This window comes from Oncorhynchus masou, chromosome 31, assembly GCF_036934945.1.
Source record: "Oncorhynchus masou masou isolate Uvic2021 chromosome 31, UVic_Omas_1.1, whole genome shotgun sequence".
NCBI classification, from domain to species: Eukaryota; Metazoa; Chordata; class Actinopteri; order Salmoniformes; family Salmonidae; genus Oncorhynchus; species Oncorhynchus masou.
Window position 1 is genome coordinate 89338361 of NC_088242.1, and position 18910 is coordinate 89357270.

The 18910-nt window shown below is 40.0% G+C and overlaps 1 pseudogene; it reads right to left on the reverse strand.

Annotated features, from left to right (window-relative positions):
- Positions 1 to 1665: 1665 nt before the first annotated feature.
- On the reverse strand, positions 1666 to 5791 carry LOC135524715 (T-cell acute lymphocytic leukemia protein 1 homolog; annotated as a pseudogene).
- Positions 5792 to 18910: the final 13119 nt, after the last annotated feature.

Consider the following 18910-nt stretch of genomic DNA (forward strand, 5'->3'; position numbering starts at 1 on the left):
GTATCTCTATTTGAAAACCAATTTGGAGTAGGCATAAATTATACTACTGCCATTGAAATATACTGGAATTCAATCAAACTCATGCACCGAACAATGTTTACACCATGTCTTTGTTTGCAAACTACTGCCCATGCAGATTGCAGACAGGCCTCTAATTCACAGCATGGGAAGCATCTTCCTGTGATGGGTCTACCCACATATCCCATCATTCACTATGATTATATACGTAGTTCTATGGGTCCACCTGGTTGGTTTTAATCATTTATTTTCTGAAATGTTTCAATTAAAATAGACATATCTAATAGATGATGGACAAATATAACAGGAATTGGAACCGATTAGCACAACAGCACACGATTGTCAAGTTCTTTTTCTCCATTTTTTTTATTTTGTGGTTTCATACAATTCTCTGAGATATAACATTGCATGTATTTATAGATGGAAAGGTTTTATCCTACAAAATATCAACTTTATATTTAATACATCATAGAATTAAAAGGTACCAATTCTGGTTACTCAATAGTTTGCTGAAATAGCATGCACATTATGTTAAATACAGTGGTAACACTTCCTTTATGAATGTTATCAATAAAAGATACCTGAAAGAAGTGAATGTGTAAAAATAGGATAAACTCAATGTACCGTGGTTACAGGGAAAGAAGCAGTTAGAAAAATGTTCCATTGTCCGTTTTATGTACACTTAGAATGGAATGCTTGTTGTACCTGTCTTTAAATATCTTTAGATACAGAGATATTATAATGTTGTTTTATTGTTCTGTTATTGGACAGGAATCATTTCCTCCTTTGTTTTGGCTCTCAGTTAACTTGAATGGTGTGTGTGTGAACTTTGAATGGTGTGTGTGAACTTAGAATGGTGTGTGTGTGTGTGAACTTCGAATGGTGTGTGTGGACTTCGAATGGTGTGTGTGTGTGCACTTGCGTCGTACTTATAATCTCAATTACATTTTGTATGGTAAATATTGCAACCATGTGGTTTATGTGAATATCACATTAACAAGTAGACTTTTAAACATTTTGTTCTTCTCCCAACATTGACAGCCACACTGAGATCTCACACTGTTTTTTGTCTTGACCGATTATCGGTTATTATCAGTTATCTCACTGAATAACTACTTGTGCTGGGGATTAACTGTGCCATCCAACAACTAATGAGGTGATCTTCAAGAAAACCATTTCTGGACTTCAGGTCTGGACATTATTATTTGATAAAGCCCAAATGTTAGGTTCTAAAGGAATTCAAATGAACTTTAGCGGACCCTAAAATGAAGACAAGTCACTTACATTTAGTAGTCTGTAGTACTTAAGAACATAGTTCTCATTCTTGTTTAGAGTCAAGCAGTGTACCTAAACAAACTTTCACCTTAGACAAGAAAAGGTTTCATTTTGCAATTTCATGCCTTTTTCCAGAAACACCTACACTGTTTTTAAATATTTTCTTCATTTTCAACTTAGTTTGTACTTTCATGACTTCCAAATCCATCACCTGCTTACAACAGCAGCTGGGACATGTTCCACCAGAGAACACACCCTCCTCTGGATTGGCCAATAACAGACAGAGACATTGAGCGAAACAGGAAGAAGAGAAAGAGCAAATCTGTACACAACACAAATGCATCACCATTCGACACACCCTATTGACCCCTCTCTACCCAGGTGGAAAAATGCTCCAAATCGCCAACCTCCTGCTTCTCACATTGTCTCTTTTCTTCTCCACATAGGGAAAATGCTGAGTCATCTGTGGTTGTGTTCGTCCATATGGAGTTCAGAGTGAGGATGGAGAACCCTGGAGGTTTGCGTTCGAGACTCGACAGACGAGTCCTGGTCCTCGGTGTAGCTGTCGGGACTCCCATCCCCTCCCAGAAGACTCCCACAGCTGGAGTTGCTGGATGACAGCATGCCCTGGAGGAGCTCCTCCCGGACCAGGCTCTCCTCATGGCCCTCGGGAGCCCAGGCCCCCTCAACACCACTGCCGCCCCGACCACACCTTCCTGGTCGTCCAGTAACTTGGCCAGGAAGTTGATGTACTTCATGGCCAGTCGGAGGATCTCGTTTTTGGAGAGCTTCTTATCGGGCGGGTGGGTAGGGATGAGCTGGCGGAGGTCAGCGAACGCGCCGTTCACGTTCTGCTGGCGCCAACGCTCACGGCTGTTGGTGAAGATCCGCCGCACAATTTTAGGCTGTGAGCCTGAGAGGGGGGGGGGAGAGGGTGTTAAATACTGTAGATATTCTGATATGTTTGATAATACACTGTCTGCATACACCAGTAGTATGTACAGTATAGTTGAATCAGATGTGTTAGAGCTGGGCTGGAACAAAAGCTTGCACTGTGGCCTTCCAGAACCTGAGTTTGTCATCCCCATTCCCTACATGCCCTTTCCTTCTGTCTAAAGACCACCAACCCAGATGTCAGCTCTCTGTGTTAAACCACACTTTAATGGTATGACAGTTAGACTTGATGCAGCACTTTACAAGTTGTCAGTCTCTCTGTATTCCTGTTGCAGCTTTTCTCTTTAAAATGACTATTGTCCAGAAACTCCCTTCACCCCTTTGCACCCTGACAGTTTGATGCAATATCCAGAGCAAAGTGTGGATAGACATAATTATTCAAATCTAAAATACTCTTACCATTATCATCGTTGATTTCAATCTCATAAGGCGCAGGTCGTCTTTTGATCCGATGGCTGGGGTACATGCCATACTGTTCTGTCTCGCCACCATAGCCACTAGAGAAAGTAATTCGAATTAGAAGTGGAATTAGAACACACATTAATATATCTATAGACTTTTATACTGGTGATTTTGTTGGACATAACTATGACAGTTAATATAGGCCTACGCATTTCCATTTGCAAAGTAAGAAATGAAAAACGCAAAGCATTTATAATAACACAAATCATTATTATTACTATTATTTAATATCCAGTAATAATAATGAAAACAATTTAAATCGGAAAGCACATTTCAGGCCTAAACTTGGGATAGACCTAGGCTACATAAATCCAATACATATCCAACAATAATTGCGCTGACCCACAGCATAAACATCTCAAGACCACGCACATAATTTGGACATAAAAACATTTCCAAACGGTTAGCATGCCTTACCTGTTCATGGTGGCGAGTGGTTGAGCAAAGTTACTGTACAGCATCGCTCGTGCAGGGAGAGGGAAGGCGAGCGGGCTCAACTGCACCATTCGAGTTTCGCTCAACAACGGGTCCCGGGAATCCAGTGGCAGGGGTATCTGCGGTCTGCACAGCTCCGTAGTCTGTACCTTGTGGTTAATGTCTGCCGTCTGCTCCCTAGCTTTTATATCCACCGGTCCTCCTCCCCTGGCCAATTCGATAACCGGTACTAACTTTTTTAGCTCGCTGTGGTACGCCGTTTCCTTGGAAACGCCATTAATGAAGATAGTCCCGTTGCAGTGCTCCCTGGGGACGCGCTTCCTCTCAGCTGAGTCCCCCGACGCCACAGTCGTGTTTTCCTGTGTCTCGCTAACAGCTTCGCCCCCCTCCCCACTGACACGACCTGTTATGGAAGTAGTCAGGCTGTCGTGCTGTGGGGACTTGCACACATTGACAATAGGACTGAGATGCCTAAATTCTGGTTTCCGTTTTTCCATCATTTCAACGACTATTCGATAGATTCGACCGTGCGTAAAAATGCATGAAATAGCCTAGTAAAAACGCAAAGGCTTAATGGTAGGCTTATCCGAGATTGACTGAGTTGAGCATCGAAAAGACCCCACTCATCTGGCGATATTAATCCTCGATGTCACCTGCAAAAACAAGATAGCTTTTATGCTTATGCTTTACTGTTATGAATATACAATTTTTCTAATGAATAAACTCATTTTTCTAATGATTATACAAAAATGCAGACTCCGGCGCTCGCGACACTGCGGGTCCAGTACTGTCAATCCCGCGCACGCCACCTCATCAACCAATACAGCAGGCAGATAGCTGCATCCATTAATTTGCTCTTGGTCTAGAGGTGGGTGCATAGGCCTATACTATCAACGTGTTTAACTGTTTGAGCACACTGTTGCATTACTGCTGCCCTTGTTAATTACAGGCTATAAACCAAGTAACCATTTTGGATGCACTCTTGTAGTTCATCAGATCGGAATTATCATATCACATGACATGGCTACTACTTTAGAGAATAGTATTGTTTTTAAAACAATTGTTGTTATATTTGGCCTGTACATAAAAGATAAATAAAGAATGTAACATAGCTGGCTTTGTTCTAACTGGTACTCCACGTTCATGTGACCCTGACCTTATAAGCTGCTATTAACTGGCAGGGTGGATAACAATTCTGATAACGCACAGGTTTTAACAGGGAGGGGTCCTAATCACTCTTCCACATTGTTGCATTTGCCCAACAATCGTCGCGCCGTTAAACCGAAGCAATATCTCTGCGTGGACATTTAAAAAAAATGTTTTTATTTTATTTGGGATGTTTAGACAATTGTCTAAATAAAATGAAACATTATATGTTTTTAAATGTCCACGCAGAAATAACGCTTCCTTTTAATGTCTATTACAGACAATAGACTTAGACAAAATAAAATAAGACAACATTTCACATACATGGATCCCCTAAATTAAACATCAATATAATTAGCCTTTGTCTTTCGCTGGATCATTATCGTTATAATATAGCAGCCTATACCACACTCATATTCATTAAGTTGCAATGATAACCGCTGTCACTCTTGAGCACATATTTTTCAATTGAGCTCATAATTCTTCGTTCATTGTCTTTTTCTTTTGAATGTATTTTATTTGATATATTCTTACTTTTTTGCTTGAGCATAACTTAGTTTCAAATTAAATGTATTTCTTCCATGCTGCAAAATGTTATTTCTTCCCATGCTGCTAAAGGAATAAGTAGTGTTTTTCACAACCAATATAGTTTGGTTATGGCTCGTGCGCTTAAAAGGTAATGAAAATAACAGGGTATAGAGTACGTTTTTGCGTCGTTTATTTTAGGCTATCATTCATTATTAACGTATGGTTTTGAACGTTTGAACCGAATTGAATCAGGTTTTAGAGTGCTCAAAATGTGAGGCGAAAACCTTTTAATTCCATAGCCAAACTGTGTAGATAGACCTTGGCTTCACACATTTTTACAGAAACAGAGTGGTCATTTTCTGTTTCACAATAGCCTATAAAGATGTAGAGATTAATAACATATTTAGACTGGGCCTACATAACGAATATATTAGGCTATTGCTCCGTAACCTATATCAGAATGAAATTATCATCCTCAAATTATTCTTAGCCTATAGCCTTCCCAAAGTATGTGGATAGTGGAAATTGACTGAGGATATGTTGCTAAACGAATAAAAAAGGAAAATATCGAAGCCTATTATATTGGTAGATAAACGCCAAATCGATAGGTTAAACTGCTGTATTTCCCTTGACCGAGAAACAAATTGGCCTGCATTTTCAATCAGAAATAGGAACGAACAATGATAAACAATTTTCTATATTTCCATTACAGATAACATATCCACAAATCTACACCAACAACAAATATGACTTGATAATGCCTATTTGGGTGTGCTGTACTTGCCATAGCCGGAGTGTTGTTGATAGAGTATGTGTGGAGCCATTTTGTCGAGGGTCGTCCATGTCTGAGCTTTTAGATTCACTGACGTACTGTGTGGAAACTGGAAGTGAGGTTTTATATAATTCCACATCATGTCCAGTGTGGCGCTTAGTGTGGGGAACGAGCTGAACACCGGTGCAATGTGGTGACGAGAGATAAGGGCGCGCAGTTGCGCCCCCTTAACCATTATTTATACAATTATTCATTATTATTTGACGTTCTATCGAGGGCAAATGGGAGGACATTTTTGTTGTTGTCTTATAGGCCTATTGAGAATGGATATGCACTGAAATATAGGCTAAGCGGGAAATTTGAAAGGAAAACATCCCATGTGCCTTGTAAAATGCTCCAAGGCTTAGTCCAAAATTAATTATAGAGCAATGGGGCGTATTTAAAATCATATCCGTGAAGATGTTGACTTAAATACTATTAGGCCGTGTTTGTTTTGACTAATATCTTAACCTTTTATGACGGAGAATAACTAAACAGTGCGTGCTAAAATCATTCATGAATTTGAATAAATTAATGCGACATGTACAATTAATAGCATTGGTCTTCTGAATGTATTTCTGATAATATTATATTGTGCAACAAAGATAATTAATGAATTCTCTGTCATTTGGATCAAACTCTTAAGTTAATGCATTTGACAACACCCAGAACACTGTCAGTCAATTATCTCTAACAAGTGTCTCTTGGGCCAGATATTCAATATTCACACGAGAGGTTTGCATGAAAAACCTCAATTGAAACAGCATAGCTTACACCTGGTAATCTACCTTGCCAATTATGGTTATCATTATTATTTAGCTGGCTCTACAATGATGTAGTCTATTCTTATAGCTAAATAGTCTATATGAAATAAACATAGATCTACATAGAAAAATAGTAGGCTAAATTATCAGAAGCCTTTATCTTGCTTTGTGCATTTTGCAGGGGTTGCCGAGGTAAAGACAGATTCAGGTTGGATATTCATTCGCCTGTAGTTTTCCTTGCGTCCACCAACAGCAGCTAGGGACCGTCAACATAGTGACAATTCAAATGTTCAAATTTCAATCGCTCTTTAACCATTACTCTTACAACATTCAAAACTGGTTCTAGCTAACCCGATGGCATAGACACAAACATAGCTTTTTGGTTGTGACCTACTGACTTCAAACAAGGTTCAGAATGTACACTCAGCGGGCCTACACATTGCACCCCCTTTTGTTTGTCCATTTTCATCTCATGCAATTTTACATGAATTTTCTATGTTTTTTAATGTATCTAATTTCAATAGCTACTTGGTCATGTGACCTACTGACCCCTGCTTGGACTCGGAGTTCCCCCCGCCTTGATGGAGGTGTCCATGGACAAACTAAAGGGTGTGCAATATAGAAGGGTGGTCAGTGGACATTCTGAATCTTGTTTGAAGTCAGTAGGTCACATGACCAAGGAGCTATTGAAATTCAAATGTAAAAAAAAGTTTGTGCTTTGTTTACGCTCTCTAACTAATTCAACTAGGAATACAAAATGTCTTTACCTCAGTGCAGTCCTTACAGGATCCCGGATGCCTTTGGAAACTTGGCAGAATTAGGTGTAAAACTCACAGGACCACCTCGCCGACGGAGATTTGGTGGTATCAGTGCGCCAGCAACCTGCAGGGTCATCCATCAAAGCAGGAGGCGAGACACTCGATGTGGGTATGGTGCGGTACAGTATACGGTATGCTCAGAGATGCAAGCTTAGGTCCAACATTAGGTGTACTTTAGGCCTACATGTCTCCTTTGTCCTACCATTTTCGATCCCATATTTCAAAGTAGTGTTTGGGGGGTAAATCTCAAAAACATATGCAGACATTAAATGAATATTCAATAATCAGTAGGCCTAGTGAACAGAACAAGTATCTAAATATATATGCCTGAGTCTATTTGAAATATATATATATTCTAGCAGATTGCCTAATTAGCCTATGTCAGACATTCAAAAGATGTCTGACATTTTGGCCTGGAAAAACAGAAAAACTGCTGAAATATTTCCTTCTGTTCTTTGTCAACGCAGCTCCCTCTGTCACGACCATAGACAAACAGTGTGGTCACAGCTCATGAACACCAACATCCATCCTGTCAGTATCCAAGTCCAAGCGTCACGCAATGTAAACTACCGTAGCAGGCGAAAAAACACACATTCTAAACCGAGGTGCAACATCGTGAGACTTCCGGGAACGCTTGTGAAACAGACCATACAGGCCAGGTTTGGGGTTTGAGAAGTCAATGAGAGAAGTGAAAAATTAATAATTCGTTTATTGTGCCTTTATATTCTCGAAATATAAAGGCACAACCTAGATAAGATCCAATGTCTTAAGTAGTTTAATTACTCCAACCTCGTGAAAGTGATAAACTTACATTTTTTATTTTCGTCAAAAACAACTTTATATTAACGTGTTTCAGCGCATGAGTTCAGTTAGCTAACTTCGCCATGACATCGCCTACACGTGTGATCGGGGATTTCTATTGGATATGCACTTTCTACCTATCGTCATACTGTATTGCCTTTGGTAAAAATATATATATATTAAAAAAGAGACGCCTGAGTGGAGTAACCACATCAGTTTTTCATGGCGTATTTCAGAAGCCTGTGAATGTGAATTCATATGTTATGCTTTAACGTCCTCTGCTGGTCATTGGCTGGCATCACAAGAAAATGTATCTTGGAGCCCTAACTGTCAATACCCGCTCTCGCTGTTTCTCTCACACACGCTTGTAGAGTGGAAAAGCACCCCAAAAAGTTCATACGTTGGCACAGTTTTTAGTAGGCTACATCTCTCTCACATTCTTTTCTACTTCTTGTTTTTCTCTCTCCCCTCTCAAAATTCGGTTCAACAGAATGCACACATAAATGTCCAGAGGAGATAACTCCCCCCTATCTGATATATTTACTGCAGTGTCATCCTACACATACAACACCCTTTCTGCCAGTCACATTCTGTAAAAGGTCCCCAAAGCACACATATCCCTGGGTCGCTCGTCTTTTCAGTTCGCTGCAGCTAGCAACTGGAACGAGCTGCAACAAACACTCAAACTGAATCGCTTCATTCAAAGACTCAATCATGGACACTCTTACTGACAGTTGTGGTTGCTTTGTTGTCTCTACCTTCTTGCCCTTTGTGCTGCTGTCTTTGCCCAATAATGTTTGTACCCTGCAGGTAGCCTATTCTTTAAATATTATTTTTTATTTAACTGGGCAAGAACAAATTCTTACTTACAATGACAGCCTGGGAACAGTGGGTTAACTGCCTTGTTCAGGGGCAGAACAACAGATTTTTACCTTGTCAGCTCAGGGATTTGATCTACCAACCTTTTGGTTACTGACCCAATGCTCTAATCACACCTGCCGCCCCAAGTGGTTAGAGCATTGGGCCAGTAACCAAAAGGTAGCTGGATCGAATCCCAGAGCTGACAAGGTAAAAATCTGTAGTTCTGCCCCTGAACAAGGCAATTAACACACTGTTCCCCGGTAGGACTTAATTGTTAATAAGAATTTGCTCTTAACTGACTTGTCGAGTTAAATAAAGGTTAAATAAAACTTCTTTAAAAAAAAACATCTTTAAAAGGCCTATTTTTCTCCCTTATCATGCTTGTGTCCATATCACCCTTCAACACACGCAGGGGCATCATTTCAGCTAAACCTGCCAGGGCAGCGTTTCCCAAACTTGGTTTCCCAAACATTTTGGTTTTTGCCCTACACTACACAGCTAATTCGAATAATCAACTCATCATCAAGCTTTGATTATTTGAATCAGCTGTGTAGTGTTAGGGCAAAAACCAAAACATGCACCCCTTGGGGTATGTCATGCCAGATAGTGACCCCCTGCCAAAGCCCCCCCCCAATTACTTTATTATCATTCCTGCTATGTAAACAAAGCTTATTTCTGCAACAATATCGCTGTTTAGGATGAAAACACTACTTGGAACTACTTTTGGGTACCCTAACATGTCAACAATGTTGAACAACGGAAACATGGCTCACTCGAGACACGCTATCTGAGTCGGTACAGCTACCTGGATTCTTCACGCATCGCGCCGACAGAAATGAACATGTCTCTGGTAAGAAGAAGGGCGGGGAGTATGCCTTATGATTAACAAGACGTGGTGTGATCATAACAACATACAGGAACTCATGTCCTTTTGATTACCTGATCTAGAATTCCTCACAATCAAATGCCGACCGCATTATCTACCAAGAGAATTCTCTTCCATCATAATCACAGCCGTATATATCCCCCCAAGCAGACACATCGATGGCCCTGAAAGAACTTCATTGGACTCTATGTAAACTGGAAACCACATATCCTGAGGCTGCATTTATTGTAGCCGGGGATTTTAACAAGGCTAATCTGAAAACAAGGCTCCCCAAATTCTATCAGCTTATCGATTGTGCTACCAGGGCTGGCAAAACCCTAGACCACTGTTATTCTAACTTCCGCAACACATGGGGCAGCAGGGTAGCCTAGTGGTTAGAGCGTTGGACTAGTAACCAGAAGGTTACTAGTCCAACGCTGCCAAGGTACAAATCTGTCATTCTGCCCCTGAACAGGCATTTAACCCACTGTTCCTAGGCCGTCATTGAAAATAAGAATTTGTTCTTAACTGACTTGCCTAGTTAAATAAAGGTAATTTAAAAAAATAAGGCCTTCCCCTCCCTCCCTTCGGAAAAGCTGAACATGACTCTATTTTGTTGCTCACTGCCTATAGACAGAAACTAAAACAGGTAGCGCCCTTGCTCAGGTCTGTTCAACGCTGGTCCAACCAATCGGATTCCACGCTTCAAGATTGCTTCGATCACGTGGACTGGGATATGTTCTGCATTGCAGCGAACAACAACATTGACGAATACGCTGATTCGGTGTGCGAGTTTATTAACAAGTGCATTGGTGATGTTGTACCCACAGCATCTATTAAAACATTCCCCAACCAGAAACCGTGGATTGATGGCAGCATTCGGGCAAAACTGAACACCGAACCACTGCTTTTAATCAGGGCAAGGTGACCGGAAACATGACCGAATACACACAGTGTAGCTATTCCCTCGCATAGCAATCAAACAAGCTAAGCGTCAGAACAGAGACAAAGTGGAGTCGCAATTCAACGGCTCAGACACGAGAAGTATGTGGCAGGGTCTATCAATCACGGACTACAAAAGAAAAACCATCCCCGTCACGGAACATGATACCACGATGCCTTGCTCCCAGAAAGACTAAACAACTTTTTTTGCTCGCTTTGAGGACAATACAGTGCCACTGACACGGCCCGCTACCAAAACCTGCAGTCTCTCCTTCACTGTGGCCAACATGAGTAAAACATTTAAATGTGTTAACCCTCGCAAGGCTGCAGGCCCAGACGGCATCCCCGGCCGCGTCCTCAGAGCATGCGCAGACCAACTGGCTGGTGTGTTTACGGACATATTCAATCAATCCTTATCCCAGTCTGCTGTCCCCACATGCTTCAAGAGGGCCACCTTTGTCACTTTTCCCAAGAAAGCTAAGGTAACTGAGCTAAATGACTACCGTCCTGTAGCACTCACTTCCGTCATCATGAAGTGCTTTGAGAGACTAGTCAAGGACCATATCACCTCCACCCTACCTGACGCCCTAGACCCACTCCAATCTGCTTACCGCCCCAATAGCTCCACAGACGACGCAATCGCTATCAAACTGCACACTGCCCAAACCCATCTGGACAAGAGGAATACCTATGTAAGAATGCTGTTCATCGATTACAGGTCAGCCTTTAACACCATAGTACCCTCCAAACTTGTCATTAAGCTCGAGACCCTGGGTCTCGACCCCGCTCTGTGCAACTGGGTCCTGGACTTCCTGACAGGCCGCCCCAGGTGGTGAGGGTAGGTAACAACATCTCCACCCTGCTGATCCTCAACACTGGGGCCCCACAAGGGTGCGTTCTCAGCCCTCTCCTGTATTTCCTGTTCACCCATGACTGCGTGGCCATGAACACCTCCAACTCAATCATCAAGTTTGCAGATGACACTACAGTGGTTGGCTTGATTACCAACAACGACGAGACGGCCTCAGGGAGGAGGTGAGGGCCCTCGGAGTGTGGTGTCAGGAAAATAACCCCACACTCAATGTCAACAAAACAAAGGAGATAATCGTGGACTTCAGGAAACAGCAGAGGGAGCAGCCCCCTATCTACATTGATGGGACAGTAGTGGAGAGGGTGGAGAGTTTTAAGTTACTCGGCGTACACATCATGGACAAACTGAATTGGTCCACCCTCACAGACAGCGTGGTGAAGAAGGAGCAGCAGCACCTCTTCAACCTTAGGAGGCTGAAGAAATTCGGCTTGTCACAAAAAACACTCAAACTTTTACAGATGCACAATCGAGAGCATCCTGTCGGGCTGTATGGTACGGCAGCTGCTCCGCCCACAACCGTAAGGCTCTCCAGAGGGTAGTGAGGTCTGCACAACACATCACCGGGGGCAAACTACCTGCCCTCCAGGACACCTACACCACCCGATGTCACAGGAAGGACAAAAATATCATCAAGGACAACAACCACCTGAGCCACTGCCTGTTCACCCCGCTATCATCCAGAAGGCGAGGTCAGTACAGGTGCATCAAAGCTGGGACCGAGAGACTGAAAAACAGCTTCTATCTCAAGGCCATCAGACTGTTAAACAGCCAACAAGTGGCTGCTGCCAACATACTGACTCAACTCCAGCCACTTTAATAATGGAAAAATTGATGTAATCAATTTATCACTTGCGACTTTATATTAAATAATGTTTACATACCCTACATTACTCATCTCATATGTATATACTGTACGCTATACCATCTACTGCATCTTGCCATCTTAATGTAATTAAATGCATCACTGTTACAGGAATTATATTCCTATATGTTTTAATACCCAATTAAAGTTAAACACTCTGTCAATCCCTAAGAATTTGTAAGACTCTTATTTGCATAAAATGGACAGAGACCAGTCTCAAAATCAACCAGCAGCATTTATTCTCGAGAGTACTGAACATGATACAGTTTACCACAGGTTATAAACTCAAAATGACGTCATTCGTTTTCAAACTGTCCCGTCTCTTCTTCACCCTGGTACAAAGGCTGTATAGTTCTCAAGCCTTCCCACATCGTCTCTCCTAATTTAGATAATTTATGACCCTAGCCAAGGTCTGCCTGTGTAGATAAGCATTCCAGCCAGTCTGGCGATAAGTTCATTCATTTCTACCAAGGAACAGACAGTCATTGTTCTAATTCTTGATTATAATTACACACATTATAGTCAGTACTGGGATTAAAATAAAATTCATACATCTATACAGTAACATAATAGTATTCTGATTAGTCAGTCCTGATTGAAATGCATACATAATTAGTCATTATTGATAAAAAATCCCTTAACAATCACGAGCCACTTTAAACAATGCCACTTTATATAATGTTCTCATACCCTACATTACTCATCTCATATGTATATACTGTACTCTATACCATCTACTGCATCTTGCCATCTTGATGTAATGTATCACTAGCCTCTTATATGATATAATGTTTACATACCCTACATTACTCATCTCATATGTATATACTGTACGCTATACCATCTACTGCATCTTGCCATCTTGATGTAATGTATCACTAGCCACTTATATGATATAATGTTTACATACGCTACATTACTCATCTCATATGTATATACTGTACGCTATACCACCTACTGCATCTTGCCATCTTGATGTAATGTATCACTAGCCACTTATATGATATAATGTTTACATACTCTACATTACACATCTCATATGTATATACTGTACGCTATACCATCTACTGCATCTTGCCATCTTGATGTAATGTATCACTAGCCACTTATATGATATAATGTTTACATACGCTACATTACTCATCTCATATGTATATACTGTACGCTATACCATCTACTGCATCTTGCCATCTTGATGTAATGTATCACTAGCCACTTATATGATATAATGTTTACATACGCTACATTACTCATCTCATATGTATATACTGTACGCTATACCATCTACTGCATCTTGCCATCTTGATGTAATGTATCACTAGCCACTTATATGATATAATGTTTACATACGCTACATTACTCATCTCATATGTATATACTGTACGCTATACCATCTACTGCATCTTGCCATCTTGATGTAATGTATCACTAGCCACTTATATGATATAATGTTTACATACGCTACATTACTCATCTCATATGTATATACTGTACGCTATACCATCTACTGCATCTTGCCATCTTGATGTAATGTATCACTAGCCACTTATATGATATAATGTTTACATACGCTACATTACTCATCTCATATGTATATACTGTACGCTATACCATCTACTGCATCTTGCCATCTTGATGTAATGTATCACTAGCCACTTATATGATATAATGTTTACATACGCTACATTACTCATCTCATATGTATATACTGTACGCTATACCATCTACTGCATCTTGCCATCTTGATGTAATGTATCACTAGCCACTTATATGATATAATGTTTACATACGCTACATTACTCATCTCATATGTATATACTGTACGCTATACCATCTACTGCATCTTGCCATCTTGATGTAATGTATCACTAGCCACTTATATGATATAATGTTTACATACGCTACATTACTCATCTCATATGTATATACTGTACGCTATACCATCTACTGCATCTTGCCATCTTGATGTAATGTATCACTAGCCACTTATATGATATAATGTTTACATACGCTACATTACTCATCTCATATGTATATACTGTACGCTATACCATCTACTGCATCTTGCCATCTTGATGTAATGTATCACTAGCCACTTATATGATATAATGTTTACATACGCTACATTACTCATCTCATATGTATATACTGTACGCTATACCATCTACTGCATCTTGCCATCTTGATGTAATGTATCACTAGCCAATTATATGATATAATGTTTACATACGCTACATTACTCATCTCATATGTATATACTGTACGCTATACCATCTACTGCATCTTGCCATCTTGATGTAATGTATCACTAGCCACTTATATGATATAATGTTTACATACGCTACATTACTCATCTCATATGTATATACTGTACGCTATACCATCTACTGCATCTTGCCATCTTGATGTAATGTATCACTAGCCACTTATATGATATAATGTTTACATACGCTACATTACTCATCTCATATGTATATACTGTACGCTATACCATCTACTGCATCTTGCCATCTTGATGTAATGTATCACTAGCCACTTATATGATATAATGTTTACATACGCTACATTACTCATCTCATATGTATATACTGTACGCTATACCATCTACTGCATCTTGCCATCTTGATGTAATGTATCACTAGCCACTTATATGATATAATGTTTACATACGCTACATTACTCATCTCATATGTATATACTGTACGCTATACCATCTACTGCATCTTGCCATCTTGATGTAATGTATCACTAGCCACTTATATGATATAATGTTTACATACGCTACATTACTCATCTCATATGTATATACTGTACGCTATACCATCTACTGCATCTTGCCATCTTGATGTAATGTATCACTAGCCACTTATATGATATAATGTTTACATACGCTACATTACTCATCTCATATGTATATACTGTACGCTATACCATCTACTGCATCTTGCCATCTTGATGTAATGTATCACTAGCCACTTATATGATATAATGTTTACATACGCTACATTACTCATCTCATATGTATATACTGTACGCTATACCATCTACTGCATCTTGCCATCTTGATGTAATGTATCACTAGCCACTTATATGATATAATGTTTACATACGCTACATTACTCATCTCATATGTATATACTGTACGCTATACCATCTACTGCATCTTGCCATCTTGATGTAATGTATCACTAGCCACTTATATGATATAATGTTTACATACGCTACATTACTCATCTCATATGTATATACTGTACGCTATACCATCTACTGCATCTTGCCATCTTGATGTAATGTATCACTAGCCACTTATATGATATAATGTTTACATACGCTACATTACTCATCTCATATGTATATACTGTACGCTATACCATCTACTGCATCTTGCCTACGCCGTTCAGGCATCACTCATTCATATATTTTTATGTACATATTCATATTCATTCCTTTACACTTGTGTGTCGACGGTAGTTGTTGTGAAATTGTTCGGTTATATTACTTGTTAGATATTACTGCATGGTCGGAACTGGAAGCACAAGCATTTCGCTACACTCGCATTAACACCTGCTAACCATGTGTATGCGACAAATACATTTGATTTGATTTTTGAACATATTCTAGTCTGTGCTAGCAAAACAGTCCTGTAGCATACATCTGACCACTTCTGTATTGAGCGAGTCGCTGGTGCTTCCTGATTTAGTTTTTGCTTGTAAGCAGGAATCAGGAGGATAGAATTATGATCAGATTTGCCAAATGGATGGTGGGGGAGAGCTTTGTACACATCTCTGTGTGTGGAGTAAAGGTGGTCTAGTTTTTTCCCCCTCTAGTTGCATGTGACAGGCTGGTAGAGATTAGGTCAATTGGATTGAAGTTTTCCTGCAATAATGTCATCGGCCACTATGTGCAAATCAGTTTAATCCATACACTGGCTCCTCTGGCTGGCATATTTTTATTTTGAGCTTCCCTCTCCGTGTCTTGTCTTGTACGCTATTAGTCCTATTATGATTATGTTCCCCTTCTTCCACCACATGCCATAGCTCAGTAATACAACAGTATACTTGTGGTTGAATACGATGCAGTACACAGATAGTTGAATAATGTTGAACTCACAAATAACAAAAGGGATTTACAACAATGAACTAATTAAATGAACACCCAGTGGGAAAAAAACAACATGGCAATATTTAAGATTGAAATATGAAAAAGTTGTTTTTGTGTGGAACAGCTGGGTCATGTTGTTGAACTTGTTGATTTTAGTTAATATACCCACATGGCAGTTATAGATTGAAATACATCAATACATCAACAATACAATAGTAAGAAGTAAGAATGACAATGAAAGTCTGTGCCTGTCTTACTACGCTTTTACCATGCCGGAGGGTACATCGGTGGTCAGTGGACGGTTCTGAAAATAAATGACTTGTTTGCATCACCGAGCGCTGGTCAGGAAATAATTCAATCCAACTGTTAGATGCTACCACCCCCTTCAAATCAAAACCGATGTCAATGTTCGCGCGCACACGCTCCATTCTAATTCCTGTCTGTGGCAACATGTAAAGAAGTCACATGGTTGGCTAGTGTTATACTGCTAGACTGAGTTCTTGGTCTAGAAGCTTGGCTAAGTAATATTCAGCTGTCAGAGCAGCTCACAGCCGTCAGAGCAGATCACTGCACCTATATATAGCCCATCCAACTACCTCATCCCCATACTATATTTATTTATCTTGCTCCTTTGCACCCCAGTATCTCTACTTGCACATTCATCTTCTGCACATCTACCATTCCAGTGTTTAATTGCAATATTGTAATTACTTCGGCACCATGGTGTCACGCCCTGACCTTAGAGAGCCTTTTTATTTCTCTATTTGGTTAGGTCGGGGTGTGATTTGTGTGGGCATTCTAGTTTTTCTATTTCTTTGTTGGCCGGGTATGGTTCCCAATCAGAGGCAGCTGTCTATCGTTGTCTCTGATTGGGGAACTTAGGCAGACTTTTTTCCACCTTTAGTTTGTGGGATCTTGTTTGTGTGTAGTTGCTTTCTGCACTGCATGTAGCTTTACGTTCGGTTTGTATTTTTTTTTTTTGGGTGTCATTTAAAGATAGACAAATTGTTTTCATGCACATTTTTTCACTTGAGAAATACTACACCAAAGATCTTAGATCTAAAATTGTGCGACTAATATCTCCGCTGAAAAAATGTCAAAATTAATGACCGAATTCTTGAGTTATTTTAGATTAATTCAGACTATTTTGAGGAAGAGTATATTGGGTACAGCGTCTCAAAATGGCCAAACAGTACTATTGCCATTTTATTCTCGTTTTTCAAGCGAAGGGAGCATTTTAAGGGAGTATGCTAGCCGAGTTAGGCTAAATGCCAGCCAAACTGAAGCATGTTGACACCTTAACCCACCGTGTGTGTGTAAGCAGGGTCAGGCTTGGGTTCTACTTGGATGACAGACCGCCTGGGAATACCAGGGTACATATTCATAAAGCGACTCAGAGTAGGATCTAGTTTTTTTGCATTCCATTTGCATCATAATTAATAAGATTAAAAAAGATGGGCAGATGGGGATCTGATCCTACTCTGATAAGCATTAAAAGGGGTCTGGTTATGTAAACCTTTCCTCTATTTTTCTCTCTTTCCCCAGCAGAGGGCAGTGGAATCCTAGTTGAAGTTTCTTAAAATTATATATTTTTAAAGCATCACACAGTCCAAAAATGTGGACAGAGAATTCTTTGGAGGAACCGCAGGCGGACAGAGCTTGTCAAACTACAGGAGTGTGTGAAGCTGTCTCCAGAACTCACGCTCATCCTTGACTTCTATCCTTGCTTTTAACAGGGATGGTCAGGGATGAGCACACTGACATCACCCAGTTCTAACCTATACCATTAAACCACTTGGTCTATATCCCGATATTTAAATCTCTCATTAGTGATTTTTAAAATGTCTGTCCTCTTCTGTATCTGCCCTAGAATCCATTGCATTGTAGTAGCCTTTGTACTGTAAGTGTTTCAGATCTGTTTAGATACCAATACTAACTTTATTTGAAATGTGATTTTTATACATTGCAGTTGTTATTAAAATACAACAGATTGAAAAGAATAAGATACAATTAAAGAACACTTTACAATAATAAAAAGTGGATGCTACCATGGTTACGGCTAATCCTGAATGAATCGTGAATAATGGTGAGAAAGTGACAGACACACAAATATCATACCCCCAAGACATGCTAACTTCTCACCATTACAATTAGAGGGGAGGTACATTTTTTTTTGGGGGGGGGGGGGTATGATATTTGTGCATCTATAACTTTCTCACTCATCATTATTCACAATTCTTTCAGGATTATCCATAATCATGGTAGCATCCACATTCATGTAAAAGTGTTAAAAAACATACTCTGGGCCTAAAATTAGCTTTTTGTTCCACCAGCCACTGTGGCAGGTAGATTTAAATATTTACCAGTCACTCAGATTTTTTACCAGCCAAAACTAT